Source organism: Bombina bombina, chromosome 2, assembly GCF_027579735.1.
Source record: "Bombina bombina isolate aBomBom1 chromosome 2, aBomBom1.pri, whole genome shotgun sequence".
NCBI classification, from domain to species: domain Eukaryota; kingdom Metazoa; phylum Chordata; class Amphibia; order Anura; family Bombinatoridae; genus Bombina; species Bombina bombina.
Window position 1 is genome coordinate 890,647,603 of NC_069500.1, and position 18,024 is coordinate 890,665,626.

Genomic DNA, 18,024 nt, shown 5'->3' on the forward strand with positions numbered 1-18,024 from the left:
CACACTTTCCCTCTCGGTGTAGCGCAGGCATCATGTCAGGCCACGTGAGCCGCAAGCGTTGCTCTGTTACGCTAAGCCGGAAGAAGCTCCTCTCCTTTAGGAGTGAAAGGCGCGTTGTAGTGGGTGGCCCTTCCGTGGGGATTTTCTGAACATTCTTTGTTCTCACGCTGCAATGAAACGGGGATAGGGAGCAGAACTGTCAGTAGAATACCTCTAAGTACCATATTTTAATAGAAATGTTAAAATAACAATATAAAACAGATTTATCAGTTTCACTAACATTTATTGTATCCAAAGAGCCAGTGGGTTTTTGTGTGATAGCTTGAATAGGACAATCTTATGAGTGACACCAGGTTGCAGTAGCCTATATATATAATATTTTTTAGCTACTCTGAATTTGCTCAGTGCCGCACTTATGCGGTATTAAGCCCGCACACAGAAAAACATAATTGCACACAAGGAAAAAAAAATAATAGAGGGAACATTGCTAGTGACCTATTTATAACTGTCCCTAATAGGCCATAGCAGAGAAGGTAGCCTAAGTTACAACAGGGCAGCTCTGACACTAAAACTTTACACTTATTTTGTCACTATTTAAACAGCTAAGGAAACTTGTAAAAACACATCAACATGTTGTTATTCTCAGACTAATCTTTTCTTTGAATACACCATTCTACCATGCATTTATTTAGCGTTTAATGTCCCTTTTAAAGAGTGAAAGTGGTTAAACACATAGATAAATTTCCTCTCTCTGAGGGCACTAGTATTGCAGCCCCTGATCAGATCAGTTTGGCAATTGGTATGTCTGCTGCTTCTGATTGGCTCACCTGCATTGTCCTGGTTGGTAGCTGTAATAATTGTGGCTCCTGAGTGATTTTACCTATGTGTTTATCACATTTGTGGGTTTTAAACACATATACAAATATGATGTATAGTGTAACAAAATAGCGCATGCAACTTTTGCTTTAGAATGTCCCTTTTAAACTTGCTGAACTATAATTCTGCAGTAATGTGGTTTAAGATGTAAACATTCTTGCCCCTTTAATTGCCTTTGAGATAATAAGACTGATAATTTGTATTAGGTTCAGCATTTTTGTTCAGTGATTTTTTTCCTCCTAGCATGATTCAGCTTTGTGTATTGAATATAAAATAACGTCTCTAAGGTAAAGCTAATTACATTTATTTGCAACTGCTTCACCTGAGGCACTGGTCTGCTTTATTATTCCCTTGGCTACCATAGTGATTTTTTCCCCAGTCCTGGCTATGAAGTCAGCAGGCAAGACCTTATTTCTTAAAGTCGCACACATTTTCCATCATTTGTAAGAAATCGCTTCTATTTATGGGCAATATTTAAATGTTTCATGAGACAGGATAAAGGGACAGCCGGTGTAACAATACTTTTTAATATGTTTATTATTAAAGAAGTTGTCATTCCTAGCGATGTATTTGGCATGCCCCATGTATACTTTCTCTCTGTTGCTGTGAAGTACGTGGCCAGTGTTTGGGGGCTATGTGCGTATTCCACTTCTGATTAGCCCGTTGGCTGTATACACTTGAGGAGGGGCACTACATTGTTCTTTGGGTTGTGACTGTGTGTCTAACCACTTCTCAGGCATTTATAGTTAGAAATGAGAATTATTATTATTACACCAGAATGTTACTTGTGCTCCATTTAGCGTTGTACACAAGGTTCCCACCTAGGTAACCTGTCCTTCCTGGATTGCAGTGAGGAGGCAGAATCCTGACACACACATTTATTATTGCAGAAGCAGATGCTTGTGCAACTCTACCCCTTGCTTTTGTGCAACTGATCAAGCAAGAGCAGGGGCTTTCAATCACCCTAGTTGCATCTGTTCAGGGTGATTTTTTGGCAAAAAAAAATTAAAGGGACACTAAGCCCGATTTTTTTTTTTTTTTTTTTTTTTTTTTTTTTTTTTTTTTTCATGATTCAGATAGAGCGTGAAATTTTAAGCAACTTTCTAATTTACTCCTATTATCAATTTTTCTTCGTTCTCTTGCTATCTTTATTTTAAAAGCAGGAATGTAAATCTTAGAAGCCAGCCCATTTTAGGTTCAGCACCAAGGATAGCGCTTCCTTATTGAAGGCTTACATCTACCCACCAATAAGCAAGCATAACCCAGGTTCTCAACCAAAAATGGGCCGGCTCCTATGCATCACATTCCTGCTTTTTAAATAAAAATAGCAAAAGAACGGAGAAAAAATTGATAATAGGAGTAAATTAGAAAGTTGCTTAAAATTGCATGTTCTATCTGAATCATGAAAGAAAAAAAATTGGGTTTAATGTCCCTTTAAGAAGCAGTAGTCTTAAATGGACATTCCGGTTAAAATTGATATGCATTTTAAAAACTGCAGCTGTACAGAGAGCCAGTGGGGCTTGTATCATGCCAGCATTATCAGATGACACAAGCACCTTTTGCTCTCTGAACAAGTGATGTGTTTAAAATGCATACCATTTAAAAAAAGTTTCCAATTTACTTCTCTTATTAAATCTGTTTTGTTCCCATGATATTTTGTGTTGCAGAGATACCTAGATAGACATCTATAGCAGTACATGGCAGGAAATAGTGCTGCCATCTAGTGCTCTTGCAAAACTGCTGCCATAAAGTGCTCCAGAAATGGTCTGGCTCCTAAGTATACGCCCCTGCTTGTCAACAAAAGATACCAAAAGAATGAAGAAAAATTGATAACCAAAGTAAATTAGAAAATTGCTTAAAATCGCATGCTCTCTTATACAATTGGAAAGGTTAGGCGATTACTTTTCCAATGGTAGGTCTTGGGGGTCTTTAGATGCCTGAGATACAGGCTTCTAAGCAGCATGCCCCCTTTCCCTATACTTGTCATTGTATTTTGTTAATAAAGTTGCGCGGTGACGTCATCACACAAAACGCGAACTCAAGGGGTTTTGAAGGGACATAAAACTGCTCGGTACAACTACAGTATCATGGTTACTACTTACCATGTTGCTAGTTTTCCGCCTGTGCTTGGAGCTCTCGCTTCAAAGCTATTCTCTTACATTAACCTTTCAAAAGTGCTGGTTAGTAAAGTTCTGCATCTTCAAATTGGGCGCCGCTATCTTGGAATTGAAGTAATCTTGTAGCCTGCGACAGAAGTGGTTCACATTCACTGATCAGTAATATTGTTTTCTTCTTGAAAAACTGCACTTTAGTTTAGCTGCACAATATAGAGCAGGAGCTGTACATTTCTTTTACAAGATATGACGAGTCCACGGATTTCATCCTTACTTGTGGGATTTAATCTCCTGCTAGCAGGAAGTGGTAAAGAGCACCACAGCAGAGCTGTATATATAGCTCCTCCCTTCCCCTCCCCCTCCAGTCATTCTCTTTGCCTGTGTTAGTGATAGGAAGAGGTAAAGTGAGGTGTTGGTTTTAGATTCTTCAATCAAGAAGTTTTTTATTTTAAAATGGTGCCAGAGAGTACTATTTTCCTCAGGCAGAAATAGTCAGTCTATTACTTCCTAAGAGGAGTGAAGACATTTTATTTTTCTGCCCTGATGATGATGATCTTAGCAAACGTTATCTAAGATCCATGTTGGTTCCCACAGAGCAGTTGAAGGTAGTGTAAAGAAACATCTTCAGTGTGGAGAACCCTGTCATGCTACAAGCAGCATTGAGGTATGTTCAGTCATTTGTTTCTGGGGAGACTTGATACATCAGAACAGGCTGACATTATTCCCTATCAGGGGAGGGTAAATCAGTATGCACTACATGTAGAGTAATGGTGTACCTGGAATTCCCTTTATATGATCTGCTAAATGTGTCTAATATCACTTATGATAATGTTTTAGTATGGGCTGAACGCTGGGAGATGCAGTTGCTGGCTAAAAACATCATACATTTTTTCTGACCTAAGAGTGTATAGTTTTTTGTTTTTTTGTTGTCGGGCAGTGAGGCTTGATATTTGGACATGCTTGTGTAGGAGGGGCACATGGCTTTGTTTTATTACTAGCGACATGTTTGGGGTTTGCAACCCATGCGGGTCTCTGTAACGGCTAGTGTTACGCCCACGAGGGTCGGGGCCTATTTTCGCGCGCTCAGACGCGCAGTTTCACCCGGATTTCATAGACAGCAAAGTCCTGGGCTCCGGTAGGGCCTAACTCGTTTGACCATTCGAAGGGTCTTCACAGTTTCCTAAGTAGCAGCAGTGTATTCCGGGGACAGATAGGCGCCACAGCAGGCTGTGACGAGGTGCAGGGGCTTGAAGAAATAAAGAGTTTTTTGCCATAACTGTTAATTTATTTTCTATTGCTTTTTACACATCTAAGCAAGCCGGTGCAATATTATTAGAATATTTTGGGCACATTAAAACTATTTTTTTGCCACAAATGCTGTTTTAAAGATAACAGAAAAATTGTTGCGCTTTTATTATTTAAAGGCGCAGTACACTTTTTATGTAAAGTTTTTTTTTTTTTTTAATTTTTTTTGCCTTAAGAGGTCAATAAATAAAGCTAAGAACGACTATTATTGATATTACTAGTCTGTTTAACATGTCTGATCTTGAGGAAATCACTTGTTCTATGTGTTTAGATGCCATTGGGGAACCCCCACTTACTTTTTGTCCCTCATGTACTGAAAGGGCCTTACAATGTAAAACTCAAATTTTATTTAAGGCTAAGGATGATTCTCAGTCTGAGGAGAATCAGGGTATGCCGCCAAATTCTCCCCAAGCGTCACAACCTTTAACGCCCACACAAGTGACGCCGGGTTCTTCAACCGCGTCTAATTAATTTACTCTGCAGGATGTGGCTGCAGTTAGTCAACTACCCTTACAGAGGTTTTATCTAAGTTGCCAGTGTTACAGGGCAAACGTAGCAGGACAGCAATCAATGTGAATACTGAGTCCTCTGATGCTTTGTTAGCTATTTGCAATGTACCCTCACAGGGATCTGATTTGGGGGTCAGGGAACTTCTATCTGAGGGGGAACTTTCCGATTCGGGAAGTGTGTTACCTCAGACGGACTCAGACGTTATGTCCTTTTAGATTTAAGCTTGAGCACCCCCGCCTTTTACTTCGGGAGGTTTTAGCGACTCTGGATGACTGTGACTCTATTGTGGTGCCACCAGAGAAATTGTGTAAGATGGACAAATACTTAGAGGTACCTGCTTACACGGATGTTTTTCCGGTTCCTAAGAGAATTTCGGAGATTATTAAGAGGGAATAGGACAGACCGGGTATCCCGTTCTCACCTTCTCCTAATTTTAAGAAAATGTATCCGATATCTGACACTGTTCGGGACTCTTGGCAAACAGTCCCTAAGGTGGAGGGAGCTATTTCTACCCTGGCTAAGCGTACAACTATTCCTATTGAGGACAGTTGTGCTTTCAAAGACCCTATGGATAAGAAATTGGAGGGTCTTCTAAAGAAACTGTTTATTCATCAGGGTTCCTTTTACAACCGATGGCCTGCATTGTACCAGTTACCACTGCGGCGGCCTTCTGGTTTGATGCATTAGAAGAGTCTCTTAAGACTGAGACTCCTTTAGAGGATATTTTTGATAGAATTAAGGCTCTTAAGCTGGCTAATTCTTTTATTACAGATGCCGCCTTTCAAATTGCCAAATTGGCAGCTTAGAATGCCGGATTTGCCATTTTAGCACGTAGAGCGTTATGGTTAAAATCTTGGTCTGCTAATGTGTCATCTAAGTCAAAGATTTTGGCTATTCCTTTCAAAGGGAAAACCCTATTCGAGCCTGACTTGAAAGAAATCATTTCTGACATCACGGGAGGTAAGGGTCATCTCCTGCCTCAGGATAAGACAACTAAACTGAGGAGTAAACAAAATTTTCGTTCCTTTCGAAACTTCAAAGGAGTCCCCTCTTCTTCCGCTAAACAGGAAGGGACTTTTGCTCAGGCCAAGCCCGTCTGGAGACCCAACCAGGCTTGGAACAAGGGTAAACAACCCAAGAAGCCCGATTCTGCTACCAAGACAGCATGAAGAGACGGCCCCCGATCTGGGACCGGATCTAGTAGGGGGCAGACTTTCTCTCTTTGCCCAGGCTTGGGAAAGATGTTCAGGACCCCTGGGCACTGGAAATCGTGGCCACGGGTATCAACTGGAATTGAAAAATTATCTCCCAAGTGGGAGGTTTCTTCTTTCGCGATTGTCTGTAGACCAGATAAAAAGAGAGGCGTTCTTACGTTGTGTAAAAGACCTCTCTACTATGGGAGTAATTCGTCCCGTTCCAATACTGGAACAAGGGCAGGGGTTTTACTCAAATCTTTTCGTGGTCCCCATAAAAGAGGGCACGTTTCAACCTTTTTTAGATCTAAAAAGTCTAAACAAGTTTCTCAGAGTCCCATCCTTCAGGATGGAGACTATTCGAACAATTCTGCCATTGATCCAGGAGGGTCAATATATGACTACCGTGGACTTGAAGGATGCATACCTTCATATTCCTATCCACAAGGATCATCATCAGTTCCTAAGGTTTGCCTTTCTGGACAAACATTTTCAGTTTGTGGCTCTTCCCTTCAGGTTGGCCACAGCACCCAGGATCTTCACGAAGGTTCTAGGGCCACTTCTGGCGGTTCTCAGGCCGCGGGACATTGCAGTGGCGCCTTATCTGGACGATATTCTGATCCAGGCGTCGTCTTACCATCTGACAAAGTCTCATGCAGACATGGTTCTGTCCTTTCTGAGGACTCACGGGTGGAAAGTGAATCTAGAAAAGAGTTCATTAATTCCACAGACAAGGGTTCCCTTCTTGGGAACTCTAATAAACTCCATATCTATGAAAATATTCTTGACGGAGGTCAGAAAGTTAAAGATTCTAAATACATGCCGAGCCCTTCAGTCCAATCCTCGGCCATCAGTGGCCCAGTGCATGGAGGTAATTGGATTGATGGTGGCGGCAATGGACATCATTCCGTTTGCTCGTTTTCATCTCAGATCACTACAGCTGAGCATGCTCAGGCAGTGGAAAATGGAGATTATGCAAATTTGTCTCCGCAGATAGATCTGGATCAGGAGACAAGAGACTCTCTTCTTTGGTGGTTGTCGCAGGATCATCTGTCCCAAGGGACGTGCTTCTGCAGACCCTCATGGGTGATAGTGACGACAGACGCCAGCCTTCTAGGTTGGGGTGCAGTCTGGAATTCCCTGAAGACTCAGGGTGTGTGGACTCAGTCGGAGTCACTTCTTCCAATCAATATTCTGGAATTGAGAGCAATATTCAATGCACTTCAGGCGTGGCCTCAGTTGGCTTCGGCCAAATTCATTCGTTTTCAGTCGGACAACATCACGACTGTGGCTTACATCAATCATCAGGGAGGAACAAGGAGTTCCTTAGCGATGACAGGCCCACTCTTGTTATCTGTCGGCAATCTACATCCCAGGAGTGGACAACTGGGAAGCGGACTTTTTAAGCAGAGAGATGTTGCATCCGGGGAGTGGGAACTCCATCAGGAGGTCTTTGCCACTCTGATCCTCAGATGGGGCAGACCGGAGTTGGATCTGATTGCATCTCGTCAGAATGCCAAGCTTCCAAGATACGGATCCAGGTCAAGGGATCCTCAGGCCGAACTGATAGATGCCTTGGCAATGCCTTGGTCGTTCAACCTAGCTTATGTGTTTCCACCGTTTGCTCTCCTGCCCTGGGTGATTGCTCGGATCAAACAGGAGAGGGCTTCAGTAATTCTAATCGCGCCTGCATGGCCTCACAGGACTTGGTATGCCGATCTAGTGGACATGTCTTCTCTGCCGCCGTGGAAGCTTCCATTGAGGCAGGACCTTCTCATTCAGGGACTCTTCCAACACCCAAATCTAGTTTCTCTGCAACTGACTGCTTGGAGATTGAACGCTTGATTTTATCTAAGCGGGGGTTCTCTGATTCGGTCATTGATACTTTGATTCAGGCACGTAAGCCTGTTACTAGAAAGATCTACCATAAGATATGGCGTAAATATCTTTATTGGTGCAAATTCAAGGGCTACTCATGGAGTAGAGTTAGGATTCCCAGGATTTTATCTTTTCTCCAAGAGGGATTGGAGAAGGAGTTATCAGCAAATTCCTTAAAGGGACAAATTTCTGCTTTGTCGATTTTACTACACAAACGTTTGGCAGATGTTCCAGACGTTCAGTCTTTTTGTCAGGCTCTGACCAGAATCAAGCCTGTGTTTAGACCAATTGCTCCACCCTGGAGTTTGAATTTAGTTCTTAATGTTCTTCAAGGGGTTCCGTTTGAACCCATGCATTCCATAGATATTAAGGTGTTATCTTGGAAAGTTTTATTTTTAATTGCTATTTCTTCTGCTCGTAGAGTTTCTGAGCTTTCAGCGTTACAATGTTCCTCGCCTTATCTTATCTTCCATTCTGATAAGGTGGTTTTACGTACCAAACCTGGTTTCCTTCCTAAGGTTGTTTCTAATAAGAATATTAATCAGGAAATTGTTGTTCCTTCATTATGTCCTAGTCCTTCTAAGAAGGAACGTTTGTTGCATAACTTGGATGTGGCCCGTGCCCTGAAGTTTTACTTGCAGGCGACTAAAGAATTCCGTCAATCATCTTCATTATTTGTTGTTTTTTCTGGAAAGCGTAGGGGCGAGAAAGCTACGGCTACCTCTCTTTCTTCTTGGCTGAAGAGTATCATCCGTCTGGCTTATGAGACTGCTGGACAGCAGCCTCCTGAAAGAATTACGGCTCATTCCACTAGGGCTGTGGCTTCCTCATGGGCATTTAAAAACGATGCTTCTGTTGAACAGATTTGCAAGGCTGCAACTTGGTCGTCTCTTCACACTTTTTCCAAATTTGATACTTTTGCTTCTTCTGAAGCTGTTTTTGGGAGAAAGGTTCTTCAAGCAGTGGTGCCTTCCATTTAGGTTCCTGTCTTGTCCCTCCCTTTCTCCAACATAGGTGTGTCCGGTCCACGGCGTCATCCTTACTTGTGGGATATTCTCCTCCCCAACAGGAAATGGCAAAGAGCCCAGCAAAGCTGGTCACATGATCCCTCCTAGGCTCCGCCTACCCCAGTCATTCTCTTTGCCGTTGTACAGGCAACATCTCCACGGAGATGGCTTAGAGTTTTTTAGTGTTTAACTGTAGTTTTTATTATTCAATCAAGAGTTTATTTTGAAATAGTGCTGGTATGTACTATTTACTCAGAAACAGAAAAGAGATGAAGATTTCTGTTTGTATGAGGAAAATGATTTTAGCAACCGTCACTAAAATCCATGGCTGTTCCACACAGGACTGTTGAGAGCAATTAACTTCAGTTGGGGGAACAGTGAGCAGTCTCTTGCTGCTTGAGGTATGACACATTCTAACAAGACGATGTAATGCTGGAAGCTGTCATTTTCCCTATGGGATCCGGTAAGCCATGTTTATTACGATCGTAAATAAGGGCTTCAAAAAGGGCTTATTAAGACTGTAGACTTTTTCTGGGCTAAATCGATTGATTATTAACACATATTTAGCCTTGAGGAATCATTTTATCTGGGTATTTTGATATAATATTATCGGCAGGCACTGTTTTAGACACCTTATTCTTTAGGGGCTTTCCCAAAGCATAGGCAGAGCCTCATTTTCGCGCCGGTGTTGCGCACTTGTTTTTGAGAGGCATGGCATGCAGTCGCATGTGAGAGGAGCTCTGATACTTAGAAAAGACTTTCTGAAGGCGTCATTTGGTATCGTATTCCCCTTGGGGCTTGGTTGGGTCTCAGCAAAGCAGATACCAGGGACTGTAAAGGGGTTAAAGTTCAAAACGGCTCCGGTTCCGTTATTTTAAGGGTTAAAGCTTCCAAATTTGGTGTGCAATACTTTTAAGGCTTTAAGACACTGTGGTGAAAATTTGGTGAATTTTGAACAATTCCTTCATGTTTTTTCGCAATTGCAGTAATAAAGTGTGTTCAGTTTAAAATTTAAAGTGACAGTAACGGTTTTATTTTAAAACGTTTTTTGTACTTTGTTATCAAGTTTATGCCTGTTTAACATGTCTGAACTACCAGATAGACTGTGTTCTGAATGTGGGGAAGCCAGAATTCCTATTCATTTAAATAAATGTGATTTATGTGACAATGACAATGATGCCCAAGATGATTCCTCAAGTGAGGGGAGTAAGCATGGTACTGCATCATTCCCTCCTTCGTCTACACGAGTCTTGCCCACTCAGGAGGCCCCTAGTACATCTAGCGCGCCAATACTCCTTACTATGCAACAATTAACGGCTGTAATGGATAATTCTGTCAAAAACATTTTAGCCAAAATGAACACTTATCAGCGTAAGCGCGACTGCTCTGTTTTAGATACTGAAGAGCATGACAACGCTGATAATAATATTTCTGAAGGGCCCCTAACCCAGTCTGATGGGGCCAGGGAGGTTTTGTCTGAGGGAGAAATTACTGATTCAGGGAACATTTCTCAACAAGCTGAACCTGATGTGATTGCATTTAAATTTAAGTTGGAACATCTCCGCATTCTGCTTAAGGAGGTATTATCCACTCTGGATGATTGTGACAAGTTGGTCATCCCAGAGAAACTATGTAAAATGGACAAGTTCCTAGAGGTGCCGGGGCTCCCAGAAGCTTTTCCTATACCCAAGCGGGTGGCGGACATTGTTAATAAAGAATGGGAAAGGCCCGGTATTCCTTTCGTCCCTCCCCCCATATTTAAAAAATTGTTTCCTATGGTCGACCCCAGAAAGGACTTATGGCAGACAGTCCCCAAGGTCGAGGGAGCGGTTTCCACTTTAAACAAACGCACCACTATACCCATAGAGGATAGTTGTGCTTTCAAAGATCCTATGGATAAAAAATTAGAAGGTTTGCTTAAAAAGATGTTTGTTCAGCAGGGTTACCTTCTACAACCAATTTCATGCATTGTCCCTGTCGCTACAGCCGCATGTTTCTGGTTCGATGAGCTGATAAAGGCGGTCGATAGTGATTCTCCTCCTTTTGAGGAGATTATGGACAGAATCAATGCTCTCAAATTGGCTAATTCTTTCACCCTAGACGCCACTTTGCAATTGGCTAGGTTAGCGGCTAAGAATTCTGGGTTTGCTATTGTGGCGCGCAGAGCGCTTTGGTTGAAATCTTGGTCGGCTGATGCGTCTTCCAAGAACAAGCTACTTAACATTCCTTTCAAGGGGAAAACGCTGTTTGGCCCTGACTTGAAAGAGATTATCTCTGATATCACTGGGGGTAAGGGCCACGCCCTTCCTCAGGATCGGCCTTTCAAGGCAAAAAATAAACCTAATTTTCGTCCCTTTCGTAGAAACGGACCAGCCCAAGGTGCTACGTCCTCTAAGCAAGAGGGTAATTCTTCTCAAGCCAAGCCAGCTTGGAGACCAATGCAAGGCTGGAACAAGGGAAAGCAGGCCAAGAAACCTGCCACTGCTACCAAGACAGCATGAAATGTTGGCCCCCGATCCGGGACCGGATCTGGTGGGGGGCAGACTCTCTCTCTTCGCTCAGGCTTGGGCAAGAGATGTTCTGGATCCTTGGGCGCTAGAAATAGTCTCCCAAGGTTATCTTCTGGAATTCAAGGGACTTCCCCCAAGGGGGAGGTTCCACAGGTCTCAGTTGTCTTCAGACCACATAAAAAGACAGGCATTCTTACATTGTGTAGAAGACCTGTTAAAAATGGGAGTGATTCATCCTGTTCCATTAAGAGAACAAGGGATGGGGTTCTACTCCAATCTGTTTATAGTTCCCAAGAAAGAGGGAACGTTCAGACCAATCTTAGATCTCAAGATCTTAAACAAGTTTCTCAAGGTTCCATCGTTCAAGATGGAAACCATTCGAACAATTCTTCCTTCCATCCAGGAAGGTCAATTCATGACCACGGTGGATTTAAAGGATGCGTATCTACATATTCCTATCCACAAGGAACATCATCGGTTCCTGAGGTTCGCATTCCTGGACAAACATTACCAGTTCGTGGCGCTTCCTTTCGGATTAGCCACTGCTCCAAGGATTTTCACAATGGTACTAGGGTCCCTTCTAGCTGTGCTAAGACCAAGGGGCATTGCTGTAGTACCTTACTTGGACGACATTCTGATTCAAGCGTCGTCCCTTCCTCAAGCAAAGGCTCACACGGACATTGTCCTGGCCTTTCTCAGATCTCACGGATGGAAAGTGAACGTGGAAAAGAGTTCTCTATCTCCGTCAACAAGGGTTCCCTTCTTGGGAACCATAATAGACTCCTTAGAAATGAGGATTTTTCTGACAGAGGCCAGAAAAACAAAACTTCTAGACTCTTGTCGGATACTTCATTCCGTTCCTCTTCCTTCCATAGCTCAGTGCATGGAAGTGATCGGGTTGATGGTAGCGGCAATGGACATAGTTCCTTTTGCACGCATTCATCTAAGACCATTACAACTGTGCATGCTCAGTCAGTGGAATGGGGACTATACAGACTTGTCTCCGAAGATACAAGTAAATCAGAGGACCAGAGACTCACTCCGTTGGTGGCTGTCCCTGGACAACCTGTCACGAGGGATGACATTCCGCAGACCAGAGTGGGTCATTGTCACGACCGACGCCAGTCTGATGGGCTGGGGCGCGGTCTGGGGATCCCTGAAAGCTCAGGGTCTTTGGTCTCGGGAAGAATCTCTTCTACCGATAAATATTCTGGAACTGAGAGCGATATTCAATGCTCTCAAGGCTTGGCCTCAGCTTGCGAGGGCCAAGTTCATACGGTTTCAATCAGACAACATGACAACTGTTGCGTACATCAACCATCAGGGGGGAACAAGGAGTTCCCTGGCGATGGAAGAAGTGACCAAAATCATTCTATGGGCGGAGTTTCACTCCTGCCACCTGTCTGCTATCCACATCCCAGGAGTGGAAAATTGGGAAGCGGATTTTCTGAGTCGTCAGACATTGCATCCGGGGGAGTGGGAACTCCATCCGGAAATCTTTGCCCAAGTCACTCAGCTGTGGGGCATTCCAGACATGGATCTGATGGCCTCTCGTCAGAACTTCAAAGTTCCTTGCTACGGGTCCAGATCCAGGGATCCCAAGGCGGCTCTAGTGGATGCACTAGTAGCACCTTGGACCTTCAAACTAGCTTATGTGTTCCCGCCGTTTCCTCTCATCCCCAGGCTGGTAGCCAGGATCAATCAGGAGAGGGCGTCGGTGATCTTGATAGCTCCTGCGTGGCCACGCAGGACTTGGTATGCAGATCTGGTGAATATGTCATCGGCTCCACCTTGGAAGCTACCTTTGAGACGAGACCTTCTTGTTCAGGGTCCGTTCGAACATCCGAATCTGGTTTCACTCCAGCTGACTGCTTGGAGATTGAACGCTTGATCTTATCGAAGCGAGGGTTCTCAGATCCTGTTATCGATACTCTTGTTCAGGCCAGGAAGCCTGTAACTAGAAAGATTTACCACAAAATTTGGAAAAAATATATCTGTTGGTGTGAATCTAAAGGATTCCCTTGGGACAAGGTTAAGATTCCTAGGATTCTATCCTTCCTTCAAGAAGGATTGGAAAAAGGTTTATCTGCAAGTTCCCTGAAGGGACAGATTTCTGCCTTGTCTGTGTTACTTCACAAAAAGCTGGCCGCTGTGCCAGATGTTCAAGCTTTTGTTCAGGCTCTGGTTAGAATTAAGCCTGTTTACAAACCTTTGACTCCTCCTTGGAGTCTCAATTTAGTTCTTTCAGTTCTTCAGGGGGTTCCGTTTGAACCCTTGCATTCCGTTGATATTAAGTTATTATCTTGGAAAGTTTTGTTTTTAGTTGCAATTTCTTCTGCTAGAAGAGTTTCAGAATTATCTGCTCTGCAGTGTTCTCCTCCTTATCTGGTGTTCCATGCAGATAAGGTGGTTTTTCGTACTAAACCTGGTTTTCTTCCAAAAGTTGTTTCTAACAAAAACATTAACCAGGAGATTATCGTACCTTCTCTGTGTCCGAAACCAGTTTCGAAGAAGGAACGTTTGTTGCACAATTTGGATGTTGTTCGCGCTCTAAAATTCTATTTAGATGCTACAAAGGATTTTAGACAAACATCTTCCTTGTTTGTTGTTTATTCCGGTAAAAGGAGAGGTCAAAAAGCAACTTCTACCTCTCTCTCTTTTTGGATTAAAAGCATCATCAGATTGGCTTATGAGACTGCCGGACGGCAGCCTCCCGAAAGAATCACAGCTCATTCCACTAGGGCTGTGGCTTCCACATGGGCCTTCAAGAACGAGGCTTCTGTTGATCAGATATGTAGGGCAGCGACTTGGTCTTCACTGCACACTTTTACCAAATTTTACAAGTTTGATACTTTTGCTTCTTCTGAGGCTATTTTTGGGAGAAAGGTTTTGCAAGCCGTGGTGCCTTCCATTTAGGTGACCTGATTTGCTCCCTCCCTTCATCCGTGTCCTAAAGCTTTGGTATTGGTTCCCACAAGTAAGGATGACGCCGTGGACCGGACACACCTATGTTGGAGAAAACAGAATTTATGTTTACCTGATAAATTACTTTCTCCAACGGTGTGTCCGGTCCACGGCCCGCCCTGGTTTTTTTAATCAGGTCTGATAATTTATTTTCTTTAACTACAGTCACCACGGTACCATATGGTTTCTCCTATGCAAATATTCCTCCTTAACGTCGGTCGAATGACTGGGGTAGGCGGAGCCTAGGAGGGATCATGTGACCAGCTTTGCTGGGCTCTTTGCCATTTCCTGTTGGGGAGGAGAATATCCCACAAGTAAGGATGACGCCGTGGACCGGACACACCGTTGGAGAAAGTAATTTATCAGGTAAACATAAATTCTGTTTTCATTCATGTCCTGTAGCTTTGGTATTGTATCCCACAAGTGAGGATGAAATCCGTGGACTCGTCATATCTTGTAAAAGAAAAGGAAATTTATGCTTACCTGATAAATGTATTTCTTTTACGATATGACGAGTCCACGGCCCACCCTGTCATTTCTAAGACAGGTATTTATTTTTTGTTAAACTTCAGTCACCTCTGCACCTTTTGGCTTTTCCTTTCTCTTCCTAACTTCGGTTGAATGACTGGAGGGGGAGGGGAAGGGAGGAGCTATATATACAGCTCTGCTGTGGTGCTCTTTGCCACTTCCTGCTAGCAGGAGGTTAAATCCCACAAGTAAGGATGAAATCGGTGGACTCGTCATATCTTAAAAGAAATTTATCAGGTAAGCATAAATTTCCTTTTTTTGTGGTGGATTAATTACTACTATACTATACTTGAAAAGTCTTGAAGGCTTTTTATATTTGTTATAGAACTTTTTTTTAAATTGTGTAAAAACAGCCAAAATGTAATTCCTCTGATTTCTTGTGTGCAAGATAATTCAATATGTAATGTACAGCTGTCATAAAGCCAGCAAAGTATCTCATCTGTGAAAGTGCACTGCGTTTGTCACAGGATGCTACAATATGCCTGTACCAAGATGGCGGCACCCAGTATAAAGATGCAGAGCTTTACCAAAGGCCTCTTATTTTAGCCCATTACAGAAAACATCTTTAAAGGGAGATGCAGGTACAGGAAAATAATACACTAGCATGGTGAGTAGCAAACATGCTACTGTAGTTGCAATGTAATGTCCCTTTAACTATTGACTGCAGGATCACTTTCTTGGTCATCAGGAACAAACCTCCACATACACAAAAACACATTTATTTTCTTGTATGATTCAGACAGAGCATACAATTTCAAACAACTTTCCAATTTAAAAAGTTTCTTCATTTTCTTGGTATCCTTTGTTGAAGCAATTGGGAGCTAGCTGAGCATCTTGGGTGAACCAATGACATGAGGCATATATGTGTAGCCATCTATCAGCAGCTAACTCCCTATATTGCTGCTCCTGAGCCTCCCATGAACAAAGTAAATTAGATCATACAAGAAAATTGTATGTTCTATCTGAATTATGACTGTTTAAAGGGACAGTAAAGTCATAATTAGACTTGATTCAGACAGAGAATACATTTTTAAACAACTTTCCAATTTACTTCTATTTAATTGGCTTCCTTCTCTTGTTATCCTTTGCTGAAAGGTTTATCTAGGTAAGCTCAGGAGCAGAAAATAACCTAGGTTCTAGCTGCTTATTGGTGGCTGCATATATTTACCGTTTGACATTTGCTCACCCATGTGTTCAGTTATAAACCAGTAGTGCATTGCTGCTCCTTCAACAAATGATACCAAAAGAATTAAACAAATTTTGATAAAAGAAGTAAACTGGAAAGTTATTTATATGTTCTACCTAAATCATGAAAAACATTTTTTGGGTTTTATGTCCCTTTAATTCAGACTTAAAAGGTACAATAAACACTGGAACATTCATAGAGAAAACAAACAAACATTGTCCCTTTACTGGAGCCGTGCCAGAGGCTGTACTCTTGTGAGACACTAAACCCTGCATTATTATTATAAGACTTTACATAAGAAAGCTACATCCTGGGCATAATATATGTTTCACTTTATTTTTTAACCTTATTAAAGGGATAGTGTACTGTAACAGTGGTTTCTCTGTAATATGTTTCCAATTCTTTGTTGTGCCAGTTTCAGAGCATAAAATGTTCCTTTAGGTTTTATTTTTGTATTTAAAATAGCAATTTCTGCGAATTGCAACCACAACCCAATAAAATGGGCTGAGCTTGTATAAAGAGCAGACCCTATCAGCCTAATTACAAAAAGTCCTTATCTTATTTCTCTCTGCTTACTCAAAGAACAATACATAGAGAGAACAAAGGAAAATGAACATTTTAGTACCTCTCATCCACACCCCCACTGGGAGCTTGATTAAACTTAAAGGAACACTGAACCGAAAAATGTTCTTTTGTGATTCAGATAGAGCATGCAATTTTAAGCAACTTTCTAATTTACTCCTATTAAAGTTTCTTCATTCTCTTGGTATGTTTATTTTAAAAGCAAGAATGTAAGTTTAGATGCCGGACCATTTTTGGTGAACAACCTGGGCTGTCCTTGCTGATTGGACAGCACCAATAAACAAGTGCTGTCCATGGTTCTGAACCAAAAATTTGCTGGCTCCTTAGCTTAGATTCCTTCATTTTCAAATAAAGATAGCAAGAGAACGAAGAACAATTGATAATAGGAGTAAATTAGAAAGTTGCTTAAAATTTCATGCTCTATCTAAATCATGAAAGAAAAAATTTGGATTCAGTGTCCCTTTAACAAGATATAAGATATAAGGGCTGCAGCTCCCATCACTCACGTGGGGCAGTTTAAGCTACAGGTGCTGAGCTGAGAGCAGCTGAATGGAGGTTGGTCAGAGTTCCGATGTTTGCCGAGAGACAGGGGAAACAAGAGACACTGGGGAAACCATTCTCAGCATAACACCGGATAAACCGGACAGCAGCATTTAGTACAGGGCAAAGTGGGGATATGTTAAGTAACCTATCTCCACTTTGCCCTGTACTAAATGCTGCTGCTAGGCTTATCCGCCTCACCATCTATCCTTCTGTCCCTCCTCTGCTGCTTATAAAAACATGGCAGCCTCCACAGCAACACGTGTGTGGAGGCTGCCATGTTGCCAAGCGTCTGAGCTTGCTCTGAAAAGTCCCAGCTTTTCCAGCACGCTGGAAGCGCTGGGACATAAGTCAGCAGAGCGCTCTAAAAACGCCCAGCCTCTCACTTGCAAGTGAGCTATTCTAGTTTTCTTATAACCAGCACTTAAAGGGACACTAAACCCCAAAAATTTCTTTCTTGATTCAGGTAGAAAATACAATTTTAAATAACTTTTCAAATTACTTCTATTTTCTAATTTGCTTCATTCTTAAGATATCCTTTTGTTGAAGAAATAGCAATTCACATGGATGAGCCAATCACACGAGGCATCTATGTGCATCTACCAATCAGCAGCTACTGAGCATATCTAGATATGCTTTTCAGAAAATAATATCAAAAGAATGAAGCAAATTAGATAATAGAAGTAAATTAGAAAGTTGTTTAAAATTGCATTCTCTATCTAAATCATTGAAAAAAAAATTTGGGTTACATGTCCCTTTAAGTTACTGATATTTTCAGTATAAGTGGGGATCCCAGAGGCAAACTCTACTGTTTAAATGACAAAAAAAAAA

At 42.2% G+C, this 18,024-nt stretch overlaps 1 protein-coding gene across 1 annotated transcript in view; it reads left to right on the forward strand.

Annotated features, from left to right (window-relative positions):
• Positions 1 to 18,024, forward strand: part of GPAT3 (glycerol-3-phosphate acyltransferase 3) — a 110,199-nt gene that overhangs the window by 56,562 nt on the left and 35,613 nt on the right. The window lies entirely within an intron of this gene.